Source organism: Hyla sarda, chromosome 4, assembly GCF_029499605.1.
Source record: "Hyla sarda isolate aHylSar1 chromosome 4, aHylSar1.hap1, whole genome shotgun sequence".
NCBI classification, from domain to species: Eukaryota; Metazoa; Chordata; class Amphibia; order Anura; family Hylidae; genus Hyla; species Hyla sarda.
The window spans coordinates 83,770,890-83,785,742 of NC_079192.1; the positions used below are offsets into that span (position 1 = coordinate 83,770,890).

General features: G+C 41.0%; 1 protein-coding gene and 1 long non-coding RNA gene across 6 annotated transcripts in view; one reads left to right on the forward strand and one right to left on the reverse strand.

Moving 5' to 3' along the window:
* LOC130368158 (uncharacterized) overlaps nucleotides 1-5,573 on the reverse strand; it is a 102,775-nt gene extending 97,202 nt beyond the window's left edge. The window contains exon 1 of the long non-coding RNA XR_008892304.1: nucleotides 5,363-5,573. This is a non-coding gene — a long non-coding RNA (uncharacterized LOC130368158). The remainder of the gene's footprint in view (nucleotides 1-5,362) is intronic.
* The window catches only part of UNC5D (unc-5 netrin receptor D), a 670,113-nt gene that overhangs the window by 408,404 nt on the left and 246,856 nt on the right, over nucleotides 1-14,853 (forward strand). The window lies entirely within an intron of this gene.

The following is a 14,853-nucleotide window of genomic DNA, read 5'->3' on the forward strand; positions in this document are numbered from 1 at the left end:
CTGAAAAATTAAAGAAGTGATCTAATTGGTTGCTCTGGGCAACACAGCAACTTTTCTTCTGGACAGGTTTTGATAAATCCCCCTACCCCATGTGTCAGGAGTCGAGTGAATCGATTGAGGAACAAATTCATTCTGGAAAGAGTTAAAGAGGTTATTCAGGGGAAAAAAAAAAAAAAAAAAATATTTTATATATCAACTGGCTCCAGAAAGTTAAACAGATTTGTAAATTACTTCTATTAAAAAAATATTAATCATTTCAGTACTTCTGAGCTGCTGTAGTTGAGTTGTTCTTTTCTGTCTAAGTGCCCTCTGACGACACCTGTCTCGGCAACTGTCCACAGTAGAAAGCAAATCCCCATAGCAAACCTCTTCTCCTCTGTGCAGTTCCCGAGACAAGCAGAGATGTCAGCAGAGAGCACTTTGGCTAGACAGGAAAAGAACGACTCAACTTCAGCAGCTGATAACTATTGGAAGGATTAATATTTTTTAATAGAAGTCCTTTACAAATCTGTTTAAATTTCTGGAGCCAGTTGATAAAAAAAAATAAAAAAGTTTTTTCCTGGAAAAAGCGAGTCAAAAGCCAGATTTGAGTCAAACTTCGTCAGGGGGAAGAGCAGCTTTACAGCTGGTGCTGGATTCTTCTTGTATAGCTCTACCCCCTCATGATGTAATCACTAGAGGCAGGGCAACACATGAAGATGCCCAGACCAGCACTTATTAACCCCTTCCTTGCTGGGTGCTCAGCCCAGCAAGATGTTGCAGTAAACCAACAGATTCGCTGGTTTACTGTGACAAAAGAGTCAAGTTGTCCTGCTCAGCAGCGCAACATAACTTTTCCACTGCGGGTTTGCCTCAAACTCGTTTGCCACAAATTGATCACTTTCTGAAACTTTAGCGAGCCAAACTTTTGGAAAGCTCACTCAACTCTTTTTTTTTCCGATTTGCTTCTGAAAGAACTGCACAGCAGTCCCTGCACCTGTACTTACTGAGCAGCAGGCATTAGTGTTGCTCGCAAATATTCGCAATACAAATTTTATTCGTGCCACAGCATACCTGTGGCTAACAACGGCCGAGATGTTTCTCCTCCATAGTAAACCTTTTCTTTCTACCTTGAGAGCCCTCCTCAGGACCATCATCCTCAGCCAACTCCTCAATTTCGTCAGTAACAACCTCCTCGTTAGAGATTACTTCTGACTGAGAAACACCCTCTCCAGGTATGTTCTGGGTATCTGACATATGTACGGGGGAACAGGAAGGGTGATTTTCAATTTCCATTACAGGTCTGTCATCTGGAGGGAAATGTCTGTTAAGCAAGGCCTGAAAGGCCCCCGAAATTTGGTCTTTTCTACGTGACATAGCTGAAAAAACAGAGCTCCAAGATCACCTCACAATCTCCCACGCTACAGACAGGAGATAATCTCACTCCAAGAGAGCAAATGGGGCTGTGATAAATATACGTGCGTGCGACAAAAGAAAAACGCATGTGCGACATAAACTGCAACATAATAATAAATAACAGGAGAAAGCCCAGAGTCGGGTTGGAATACACAGTACAAACACAACCCGACTTTGTAAGTAAATCAGGGCCAATGTATAATTTTTTTCTAAAAGTGCACTGCGTAGAAACAGAATGATGTTTTTTTTTTTTTTTTTTTTTCCAATTTTGCCCCACAAATAATGCTGCTGGTAATTGATGGGATCAGGATGTAAAGTAGTTATACCACTGTGTTACACAGTGCTTTTTTGCTGCATTTTTTTCGATTGTTGTCGGCATTTTCCCAAAAATGCTATTTTACCGTTATAGTTTAAATCATTTTCATTCTCTAGTCTTTAAACAGAAAATACATTTTGAATAAGAAAACATTTCCGAACTTCACATAGTGTGAACTTATCTTGACTGACCTCAACCCACTTATATGTTTAATCTGTTCACCTGGATGAACTCCAGCAGTCCACTTAGATGGCCAGATGCAGTAATAAGACTTCACACCTTTTCTCTGCAAAGCCAGAGGATTCATAAGAAATGTAGAATGCATTCGAAAATAATTTCAGTGATAGAATTGCAATCAGAATGCCTGCAAACCCATGCCTGCCAGATCAGCTAAAACTGGTAAACACAAGGCATACACAAGCACTGCACTGCACTGTATACCATATTTTTCACCCTATAGGTCGCACCGGCATATAAGACGCACACAATTTTAAAGGTGCAAAATCTAGAAAAAAAAAAAAAACATTCTGAACCCAACAGTGATCTTCAACCTGCGGACCTCCAGATGTCGCAAAATTACAACTCCCAGCATGCCCGGACAGCCGTTGGCTGTCCGGGCATGCTGGGAGTTGTAGTTTAGCCACATCTGGAGGTCCGCAGGTTGAAGACCACTGGAATAGGAGGTAATACTCACATGTCCCCGTCGCTCCGGACCCGTCACCGCTGGTCACCGCTGTCCTGGATGTTGCTCCATCGCTGTCGCCGCGTCCCTGTGGTGTCCCCGACACTCCGGACGTCTTCTTCCCCGGGATCCACGCTCTCCGCCGCCGCCATCACGTCGCCGTCATCACGTCGCCGTCATCACGTGGCTACGCACGCCGCTCCTATTAGATGACAAGACGGCTTGCGCAACGACGTGATGACGACGAAGGAGAGCGCTGGCCATGCAGGGGATCCCGGCACGGAGCAGACACCGAAGAGGCAGGTAAGGTCCCTCACGGTGTCCTGTAAGCTGTTCGGGACGCCGCAATTTCACCGCGGCGGTCCCGAACAGCCCGACTGAGCAGCCGGGTTAGTGTCACTTTCACCTCAGACGCGGCGGTCAGCTTTGATCGCCGCATCTGAAGGGTTAATACAGGGCATCACCGCGATCGGTGATGTCCTGTATTAGCCGTGGGTCCCGGCCGTATTCGCCGTATAAGACGCACCAACTTTTCCCACCCATTTTTGAGGATGAAAAAGTTCATCTCATACGGCAAAAAATACGGTAAGTGTTTCCATAATATAGTGATAAAAAAAGTTTGAAAAATAAATTTTAAAAAAGACAAGAATCCATCAGATATAACCTAATGTATATCTCTACTGTGCTGATCCAGATTAAATAAACCTCTGGATCACAGTCTTAATTTGTCTCAGAAATCATGAATTGTAATATCATTTTATTTAAAAAAAAAATTGATAAACATAAAAATCTGATATAAACAATAGGTTCTGGATTGATATGCAACAACCAAGGAACACTGGGGAGCATTTATCATTGTCTTTAGAGCTGTTTTTGTGTGTAGATTTGTCTTACATTTGGCGCAGTAGTATAGTATACCTCATACTCTATTTTTAACACCTTTTTGGTTTACCCTTTTTTTTTTGTGTGTGTGTTTACAGACCAGCTATTTAAGTTAGTCTTATGCTGTGGTAATGAATTTGTCAACTGAGGCTTTTTGTGAAAAGGCGCAAAACCACTGAAAAGTCTCTAACCTACACCAGCCCAGACTTAGCTTAGCTTTTTGGTGTATGTGAAGAGAGAAATTTCAGAAAATGTGACCTGCACAAAAATTATCGCATACCCTGCGACCATTTCATAAATTTTATGTTCCTACACATTAGAAGTACACAAAAAAAAAGGTGTAGAAAAATGCTTCACTTACACCTACAATGGTGAATGCCCCCCAGTGTGCCCAATATTTTATGATTCAGAAACATAGAACAAACAGCAGTGGCCTTAGATATCATAGCTACAAGGGAGAACATAAGAAACCGCTGCCAGATTGCCAACCACTAATACGATATACTGGAGGTGTGCAGTGTATGCTAAATTCAGAATTTACTTGCTATCTCTACAAGTGTCTTCAAACTGAACTTTCTTTACAAAAAAAATCAATAAAAATGAGATCACAAAGATGCTAAGTATCTCAAATATGAAGCGATCAGCATTATAACAAGTGCTTCCTTTAAATAAATGCTTTGCATTGTGAAACTATGTCTGCAGCACTTACTAAGTATATCTAATGTATAATTACCAGGGAAACAAATGTAAAGGCACCCTCCAACGGTGGAAACACATACATTTTGCCATAATGACTACTTGAAAACAGAAGTAGAATTTCATAATAATGAGCTTCCTTACAAATGAAGCCCTATGTGTTTTCTATCACCTAATTGTGGAGCGCGGCTCTGTCTCTTCCTAATGATTGCTCGCTGCTAAATTGCACATAACCTGACCCTTAGTATTCTTGGGATAATAGAAATATTCATATAAATGTTAGATAATGCTGCTTTCCCTCTGCATAATACCATCAATAACCCACAGCTGCCGTAATATGAAAAAGACTTTCAATAAAAATAAAAAGAAAACCAAGATTGCAAATGTCTTAAAGGGGCATTCTGGCTTTATACATCTTATCCCTTTAGATAGGGGATAAGATATATGATCGCAGGGGTCCTGCCTCTGGGGACCCCGCGATCTCGGTTCAGCCCCCTGACATTCTGGGCTGGGTGCTGCCTCCAAGACGAGGACGTGACTTCACAGCCACACCCCCTAGTGATGTCATGCCACACCCCCTACATTCATGTCTATGGGAGGGGGCGTGAAGGCCATCATTCCCCCTCCAATAGACATGAATGGAGGGGGTGTGGTGTTATGATACTAGGGGGTGTGGCTGTGATGTCACATCCCCGTCTCAGAGGCGGCGCCCGGCACAGAATGCAGGGGGCTGCACCGAGGACCCCTGCGATCATACATCTTATCCCCTATCCAAAGGGATAAGATGTATGAAGCCAGAATACCCCTTTAAGTGCAAAAGAATCTGAGTCTTAAAAAAGGTAAACAGGGAAAATAATATTAAGGAAAATGTATTCTTTATGTGGCTTTTATTCTTTTAGGTAATGCTGCTTATTCATCATTGCCATTCAAAGAGTCATAAGAACGCAGTCATTGAATATTTTTTGGAATGCAAGGTCATGGTGGGCAACACTGCAATATAAACCACTTAGAATATGAATTATGGGCAAACGCTAGAAATCTCATTAGAATGGCACAGCATGCCTCTCTTTCATGTATTATCCATTGCATACTATACTTCTGTTCTACAATAGTTTTTATCTTTTGTTTCCCGGCTCTTCGGACTACATCTTGTATCACAGACATCATATGGTGTTGCTAAATGTAATCAACATTTTTCTGCCTTGTACTTGGAATGTAAAATGTAAAGCGTCTAGGCGACATTAACCTGCTTGTGGTTAGGTTCAATTTTTAATGTGATGTGCTAAGGTAGAATGAAGATATAGTGCTACTCTTTAAAGGAAAACTATCATCAGTGCCACCACACTAACCTGTTGGTACAGGTGTGTAGTGTGGATGACAACCATGCTTACCTGTCCCCGTTCCATGGCCCTGCTATCTTGCTCCATATCTTCCATTCCAGGCACGGGCTTGGGGCATGGATGGAGCTTTCTGATGTCACAGCTGTGGTGATGTCAGCAAACTCCACCCCTGCTGCTGGAACAGAAGATACGGAGCAAGATAGTGGGACCATAGAACAGGGACACAGAAAGGGTACATATAAGTATGGTTGACTTCAGTGTCACCCGCACTACACACATGTACTAACAGGTTAGTGTGGGTAACACTAATGACAGTTTTTCTTTAAAGGGCTTATTCCAAGATAAAAACGCATCACTGATTTTACTGGGAACCTACCAATTATTAAAACTGGTTTCCTTGGCCCTTGTGTGAGTGGAGTAGCAATGCACATGCTTGACTGTAGTTGCAGTTACTTGCTGTGGCACTGCTGAAGATAGTCATGTAGAGAGCTTGGCTATTTTAAGACCTACAACGAGTGAATGGAGAGACGGCCAAGCATACATGCTACCAGTTCATTCACTCAGGAGACAAGGGACCCTAGGGATCATGGGGTCCCAACAGTCTTATGTCTTGCAATATATGTGTTGACTTAATAGGTGATACAATTTAGTCTTAAAATTCCCTTAAAGATAAAATATTTTGTTTAATTTTATTGGGTGATAATCTCATATGAAACTTTTATTGCTAGGGTAATTCAACTTCCAGTCTTCTCTTACTTTGTGATTTACTTTTAATTCTATTTTGGCCCCATTCTATCAGTTTTGGTGAGGGTCACATGACTTACTCTCTTCACTTGTGATAGTGTTGTATGTAACATGACATACATTCAACATGTAATGTTTCATGACAGGCTGTCCCTTATTTGTGTGTCTTCTTACATGGCTGGCATAGGCTGATTTTAGTGCTGTCAACAGTGCTTGTAAGTAAATTGTTCTCAGTGTTAGTACATATACTGGCAGAACATGATGGAAGAGGGCACAATAAAGGATAAGGAAAATGTAATTTACTTAATTCAAGACTTTGGGAATGCTCTAAAACTGGAAGTTATTAATTAAAACATGTAGTTTGCACTAGGAGAACTGAGGGAGAGGGGCATTCCCCAGCAGGCTTGACATCATCTGAAGCCATACAGGGGAGAACTTCCTCCCTCACTCTGCTGCACACAGCCCACAGCAGATCAGTGTGTGAGATGAGCTATGATTGGATATGGCTGCACAGACACCTTCAGCACTCCAGACTGCATTTCCTGATTTTGGACTTCTGCCAGGCCAGCAGGAGTCCAAAGTCTGTGCAAGGGATGGGGTGAGGGGGATATGTGCTCTGGACAAGTATGGAGACACCCAGTGGCAGCATGTTTAAACACAAACAAAACAGAATACTTTTAAAAATGAAGCACATTAGAAAGATTTTTTTTTTTTTAATTTACCATAAGGAGTGCAATAGCAAAAATTTGTTTTGATGAGTGCCCATTTAAAAGGAATCTGTTATGTTAAACAAGCAGTCTGATTTGCAAACACCATGTGATAGAGCAGGAGAAGCTGGGCAGGTTGATACACAGCTTTGTGGTAAATTTTTAGATAACATTTAATTTATTGATTTAAAATCCTGCTCACCCTAGGCTTAGGAGTCCAATGGGTGGTCTCAGTCAGTGACTGACACCAGCTATGTATGCATCATGATGTGCTAGAATACCAACTGGCTCACACATCAGCATGAGCTCTGCTCAGCTCCTCCTGCTCATTAACATCATCATGGCCATAGACCAGACTGAATTTTAATGATGACAGGTCCTCTTTTAAGGGGTTATCTCATTAGGATAATTCCAGTGTATATTCTCTATTAGATGGGATTATTAAAGGGGTTATCCACCATAAGGTGACTTTAGTACGTACCTGTCAGACAGTAATGGACATGCTTAGGAAGGATCTGCGCTTGTCTTTAGGCGAAATGGCTATGTTGTGAGATTACAATAACACTCTGGCTAGCTTTTTGTGAACTAGTATTTACTGTTTGACTTTTCTTTTTTTTATTTACTACAAATCCCACAATTCCATTTTCCTCCCTCCCACACATTCAAAGACTTGTGGTTTTCAATCAGGGTGAAAACAGCTGTTGCATTAGTTGCAGATTGATCTCTCTACCACCAAGCGATCCCTCCACCCATTGAAACATACAGACTCCCTGTCATCTGCTGACTAGTGATTCAGGTCTCGGACGCATTGCAAACTGGGAAAAATCCGAGACAGCAGTCATTTTGTATGCTGTTAAAAATAAATAGTGGGGTGAAAATCACAGAAGAATTGTGAGAAAACCGTCACACACAGGTACAGACACTATATAATGAACTACACTAACTTTACAGCCCCTGTAGCATAGTCAAATAAACAAAAATCCCGGCATACCCCTTTAAGAAGGGATCCTCTTCTCATTTCTTCTTTTAGTCTGAACAGAGGCCAGGGCAAAAAGCAGTTTACAATCTGGCAAAATAAGAGTTCTTTTATATGGGAAGACTTATTTTCAATATGGGAGCAGATCTAGCAGATAAGCACTTAGTTCATGAGCTTTTTACATGTCTCAATGATTGCACAGCAAGGGTGACATGTATAGTCACTGGATCATTTGTGTGGCCTTTTACTGGCATCATTGTCAGCTGCACTTTTTGCTTACACATAAACATGTGGCTAACCAGCAGTGATTTTTAGGGCCACACTTTCCCATAAAACTGCCAACAAACAAGATGGGTCATTTTACTGGGTCATTTACGCAGGGCAATAAACAGTATGTACAGCCAATAATTGCCTAGAACTTTAAAGGGGTATAGTGCTGAAAAAAAAAAAAAAAAAAAAAAAAAAAAAACATTACCAGGCTGGCTGCTTAAACTAAAAAAACATGCCTGATATGTCAATACTGCACAGCCAATGACTGAGTGAGGTAGGACACTGCTGTGGCCAGTGATAGACTGAGCAGCAATGTCTCATGCCGACCTGAGCCCCTGGTGCTGGGGTCCATATATCACATGGCCACTCATATTGACATCTCAGGCCCCAACATCAGGTAATGGAGCATGGCTGGGAGCAGTGATACCGTAGGCTATAAGGACCAAGAGGTAAGTATAGATTTTCTCAGATTTTTTTTTTTAAAGTAGGCTGCCTGGCCATGTCTTTAGAAAAGCCCTTTTTGCCAGACAACCCATTAAAGGGGTACTCCACTGGAATATTTTATATATTTTTTTAAATCAACAGGTGCCAGGAAGTTAAACAGATTTGTAAATTACTTCTAAAAAAAAAAAAAAAAAATCTAACTCCTTCAAGTACTTACCAGCAGCTGTTATCATCCATTTTCTTTTTAAATTTCCTTTCTGCCTGACCACACGGCTCTCTGCTGACACCTCTGTCTATTTTAGGAACTGTCCAGAGTAGGAGCAAATTTTCATTGAAAACCTATCCTGCTCTCAACAATTCCTAAAATGGACAGAGGTGTCAGCAGAGAGCACTGTTTTCAGTTAGGAAATAAAAGAAAGAAAAGAACTTCCTGTGGATCATAACAGTAGCTGATAAGTACTGGAAGGATTAAGATTTTTTTAATAGAAGTAATTTACAAATCTGTTTAACTTTCTGGCACCAGTTGATGGAGTACCCCTTTAAGCTTGTGCATTGTCAGCCAAAACCTCCCCAGTAATAATAGCGGAGAGTTGGGAGTTTACAAAGCTAGATCCATGGTATGCAGATCACTAGTTTCAATATAAAAAGGGCTTATCATGTTTAATACCTAATTTTATTCTAGTTAGGAATTCCAGCATCATTTCTTTTTCAGCTTTTTGACAGATGGTCTTAAATTCTGCTAAAATCTTTCCATCCACATTGTAAAATTTGTGGCTGACTCATTCATGTCTGATTCATAGCAGCGCGCAGTCCAGAACTTAACCAGAAATACATCCCTAAATGTATTTTCTTGCTTCAAAAGCAGCTTTTCCTAGATTTCACCAAACATGATGTTTGATACGTTTTCCAAAGAGCTTATCCTTTGGCATGTATGGGCATGGCAGATAAAAGCTCACTTTGAAAAGAACATTTTCTTACTATAAAATCTTCCTTGTAAAAAGAAAGTGGTTTGGATTTCTATCCGAGGTATAATTTGCTCTTTATGCTATCTACATTATCTGTCTATAGTCGTCCCTCAAGTTACAATATTCATTTGTTTCGGAGCAACCATTGGAAGTTGGAAATATTGTAAATTGACAGCGTAACTCTATGTTAAACTGGTAATTGGTTCTAAAACCCCCAAAATAAGAAAAAAATAAGCAAATAACTGTTACAGATAAAGCAAGTCCTAACATAGAAAATCAGAAAGAGCTGTTAGATGTTTTAAAAGATTTTCTATGTAAAGAGCAGAGGTTCCGTCAGGGTCCTGTACATTACCTACAGTGTACTAGAAAAGCCAATGGAGCTAAACAAAGCTTATATGTAACTTCTCCAGGCAAACTAAAGAGTAATATACCTTAAACCAAAGAGAAAAGAACGGCACGGCTCACCAGATTCTTATGGAGTTCTGATCTCATGTGGTGGTGTATAAGAGTTGTTTAGTATGCTACCTAAAAACAATAAACTTCATTAGGCAAACATTAAAAACTAGTGTGAAATGGTTTCACTTGGCTGACATGTTTCTAGCCTATGTGGCTCATAAACGGGTATTCCAAGTTAAATGGGTACTCTGGTGGAAAACTTAAAGTTAAACAGATTTCTAAATTACTTCTATTAAAAAATCTCAATCCTTCCAGTACTTTTTAGTTGCTGAATACTACAGAGGAAATTATTTTCTTTTTGGAACACAGAGCTCTCTGCTGACATCACGAGCACAGTGCTCTCTGCTGACATCTCTGTCCATTTTAAGAACTGTCCAGAATAGGAAACTATCTGCTTGTAAGGAAAATGGATATTCCAAATAAATGTTATATTGATTCACATATACAATGGGGGAGATTTATCAAAACCTGTCCAGAGAAAAAGTTGCCCAGTTGCCCATAGCAATCAATCAGATTGCTTCTTTCATTTTGCAGGGGCCTTGTTAATAATGAAAGAAGTAAGCTGATTGGTTGCTATGGGCAACTGGGCAACTTTTCATGTGGATAGGTTTTGATAAATCTCCCCCAATATGTCTACTTTATGTTGGCCTCAGAAAGTTGACATGTTTTGACTTTTTGAAGACATTAGAGGGCTTCAAAGTGTAGCAGCAATTTTCAAAATTTTCACGGAAATTTCAAAATCTGAATTTTTCAGGGACCAGTTAAGTTTGAAGTGGATTTGAGGGGCCTTTCTGTGAGAAATACCACATAAATGACCCCATTATAGAAACTGCACCCCTCAAAGTATTCAAAATGACTTTCAGAAAGTTTTTTAACCCTTTAGGAGTTTCACTCCTATTCAAGAATAGCGAAGGAGAAAAATCAAAGTGGAGGAGAAAAATCAAAATCTGCATTTTTTACACTAACATGTTCTTGTAGCCCCATTTTTTTTTTTCATTTTTAAAAGTGGTATAAGGAGAAATAGCCCTCCAAAATTTGTAACCCAATTTCTCTTGAGTATGTAAATACCTCATATGTTGACATAAAGTGCTCTGCAGGCTCACAACATGGCTCAAGAGTGAAAGAGCAACTGTGGGATTAAAAAAAAAAAATTTGCTCTCATGGTTTTTGGGGGCCATGTTGCATTTAGGAAGCCCCCATGATGCCAAAAAAGCAAAATAACCCCCACATGGCATACAATTTTGGAAACTAAACTCCTCAAGGAACGTAACAAGGGGTATAGTGAGCCTTAACACCTCACAGGTGTTTGACGACATTGCGTTGAAGGTGGACGTAAAAATTGAAATTTAGATTTTCAACACTAAAATGATGGTTTTACCCCAAATTTTTCTTTTTCACAAGGAGTAATAGGAGAAAATGGACCACAAAATTTGAAGCCCAATTTCACCCGATTAAGAAAATGCCCCATATGTGGACTTTTAGTGCTCTGCTGGCGCACTACAGGTCTCAGAACAGAAGGAGCGTCATTGGACTTTTGGAGAGAGAATTTTGCTGAAATTGAAGTCGGGGGCCATGTGCATTTACAAACCTCCCATGATGCCAGAACAGCATAAAATCCCCACATGTGACACCATTTTGGAAACTACACCCCTCACAGAATTGAATAAGGGGTGCAGTGAGCATTTACACCCCACTGGTGTTTGACAGATCTTTGGAACAGTGGGCTGTGCAAATGAAAAATGTATTTTTTTACATTCCTTGAGTGGTGTAGTTCCCAAAATTGGGTCACAGGTGGGGGGAGAGGCACTGTTCTGGCATCATGGGGGCTTTATAAACACATATGGCCTTCAATTCCAGACACACTCTCTCTCCAAAAGCCCAATGGAGCTCCTTCTCTTCTGAGCATTGTAGTTTGCCCACAGAGCACTTTACACCCACATATGGGACATTTCCATACTAAGAAGGAATTGTAAAATTTTGGGGGTCTTTTTTTCCTTTTACTTCTTGTGAAAACGAAAAGTATGGGGCAAGACTAGCATGTTAGTGTAAAAAATGTATTTTCTTTTACAAAAACATGCTGGAGTAGACCCCAACTTTACCTTTTCATAAGGAGTAAAAGGAGAATCCCCCCCCCCCCCCAAAAAAAAATAAAAATAAAATTGTTTGGCAATTTCTCCCGAGTATGGAAATACCCCATATGTGGCCTTAAACTGTTGCCTTGAAATACGACAGGGCTCCAAAGTGAAAGAGCACCATGCGCATTTGAGGCCTAAATTAGGGATTTGCATAGTGACAGACCCGGATGCCAGAATTACCCCACGCCAGTGTTTCCTAAACAGGGTGCCTCCAGCTGTTGTAAAACTACCAGCATGCCTGGATAGACAATGGCTCTCCGGCAACACTGGGAGTTGTTGTTTTGCAACAGCTGGAGGCTCTGTTTAGAAACCGTACCGTACCAGACGTTTCTCATTTTTATTGGGGGAGGGGGGGTAAATGTGTAGGGGTACATGTATATGTAGTGTTTTTACTTTTTATTTTGTGTAGGTCTAGTGTAATGTGGTGTAGTGTTTTTAGGGAAAATTCACAAAGGCAGGGGTTCACAGAAAATTTCCCACTGGAAGTTAGAGCTGCAGCGGAAAATTTGCTGCATCTCAATCTTGCAGCAAAAAACTCACTGTAAACCCCTGCCTATTTCAATGTACCCTGTCCATTCACATGGGGGGATTGGGCAAACCTCCAGCTGTTGCAAAACTACAACTCCCAGCATGCCCTTTGGCTGTCCGTGCATGCTGGGGGTTCTAGTTATGCAACACCTGGAGGCACACTGGTTACAAAACACTGAGAGTTTTTCAACCAGTGTGCCTCCAGCTGTTGCAAAAGTACAACTCCCGGCATGTACGGACAGCCAAAGAGCAAGCTGGGAGTTGTAGTTTGCAACAGCTGGAGGCACACTGGTTAGAAAACACTGAGTTAAGTAACAAACTCTGTGTTTCACAACCAGTGTGCCTTCAGCTGTTGCAAAAACTACAACTCTCAGCATGCAGTGACAGCTGAAGGGCATACTACTACAACTTCCAGCATGCCCTTTTGCTGTCTGTGCATGCTGGGGGTTGTAGTTATGCAACAGCTGGAGGCACACTGGTTGCAAAATACTGAGAGTTTGTTACCTAACTCAGTGTTTTCCAACCTGTGTGCCTCCAGCTGTTGCAAAACTACAACTCTCAGCATGCATGGCCTCTCTGCAGTTATATAGCCACACCAGCCTTGCAAATGGGTGAAAGGCTTAAAGGAGTTTCTGTGCTTTCCTTTCCAGGCGTGGATGAGTTAAAGGGGTACTACCGTGCTGACAACTAATCCCCTATCTAAAGGATAGGGGATAAGTTGCCTGATCGCGCGGGCACCCCACTCTCATCAGGCCCCAGAGCGAACATCCACTAGGGGTCTGATGATGGGGCCGGTGATCGTGACGTCACAGCTCCGTCCCCATGTGACGTCGCACTCCGCCCCCTCAATGCAAGTCTATGGCAGGGGCGAGACAGCTGTCTCCCCCCCTGCCATAAACTTATATTGAAGGGGCGGAGTGTGACGTCACATGGGGGCGGAGCCGTGACGTAATGATACTCCGGCCCCGTGATAGGCAGTCATCAGACCTGGAGCAATGTTCTCTCCAGGGCCTGATGAGAGCGGGGTGCTGCGTGCGAGATTGCGGGGTCCCCCAGCGGCGGGACCACGCGCGATCAGGCAACTTATCCCCTATCCTTTAGATAGGGGATAAGTTGTCAGCATGGTAGTACCCCTTTAACTCATCCACGCCTGGAAAGGAAAGCACAGAAACAGATAAAGCATTAAAAAACAAGGTCTGAACAGGGTCTAAAACAAATAAACAGACATTACACAGGGTCTATGAAATAGAATACTCAATGTGGTTTCAAGTTACCATGGTCAAGGAAAGACTGTTAGGGTAGGATCACACGTGTCATATCTTGCTGCATATTTGCTGCTGTGTATTTTCCTACTCGTTGTATTCAACGGGTATCAAAATCAACTGCAGAAAATATAAAGCAAAATAAGCAGCAAAATATGGCACTTGTGACTCTATCGTTATGGTAAAAAAATATTATACCCAAAGACTGCTCTATTTATCTGTCTGTCTGCCTGCCTGCCTGCCTGTCTATTTATCTGTCTACCTACCTATCATTTTATATCAATTTATTTATATCTTTAAAAGTTAATTATCTACACCCCTAAATTTATCAAGACCCTCTATGGTTAAAAACACGGTGCCTATCTATTTGGTACACTGGTTTAACAGCTTAACTTTGAATGTTTCTGAACATCCAGCTAAATAAATGTACCTTATTAAAAAAAATCCCATCTCCTTCTGCCAGCATCTCCCTTTACTTTTCTGCTCCAGAGATTCTGTCCTTCTTAGACTCGGCACACAAATTAAAAGCATTTGGGGGGAAAAAGGCAATAACTTAACTAGAAAAACACAGATGCACATACACAAGACGCTTCCTTCAATTTTGCGAGGGCAGTGCATGAGCACCAGGCTCATAAAGATAAGGGGAGAAATTGGAAAGAGCCAAACCCAATTGCAAAAGAGAGGGGAAAAAATCTAATTATTGCATAAAAGAGCCTCTGAAGTTAATTTAATGCTAATATAACCATCCACACTTGAAGCAGCAGCTGAACATAAAGGGGAGGGTGGGGGGAAAAGGATGGGGAAGGTTGGAGGTTTTTCTACCGAGGAGCCCGGTATTAGGTGAAATAGTAGAAATAGTAATTTACTATAAATGGGATGAGTTTAATTCTATATGGAAAAGCTTAACGGGGTACTCCGGTAGAATATATATATATATATATATATATATATATATATATATATATATAGATATATATAATTTTTTTATTTATTTTTTAAATCAACTGGTGCCAGAAAGTTAAACAGATTTGTAAATTACTTCTATTAAAAAAAAC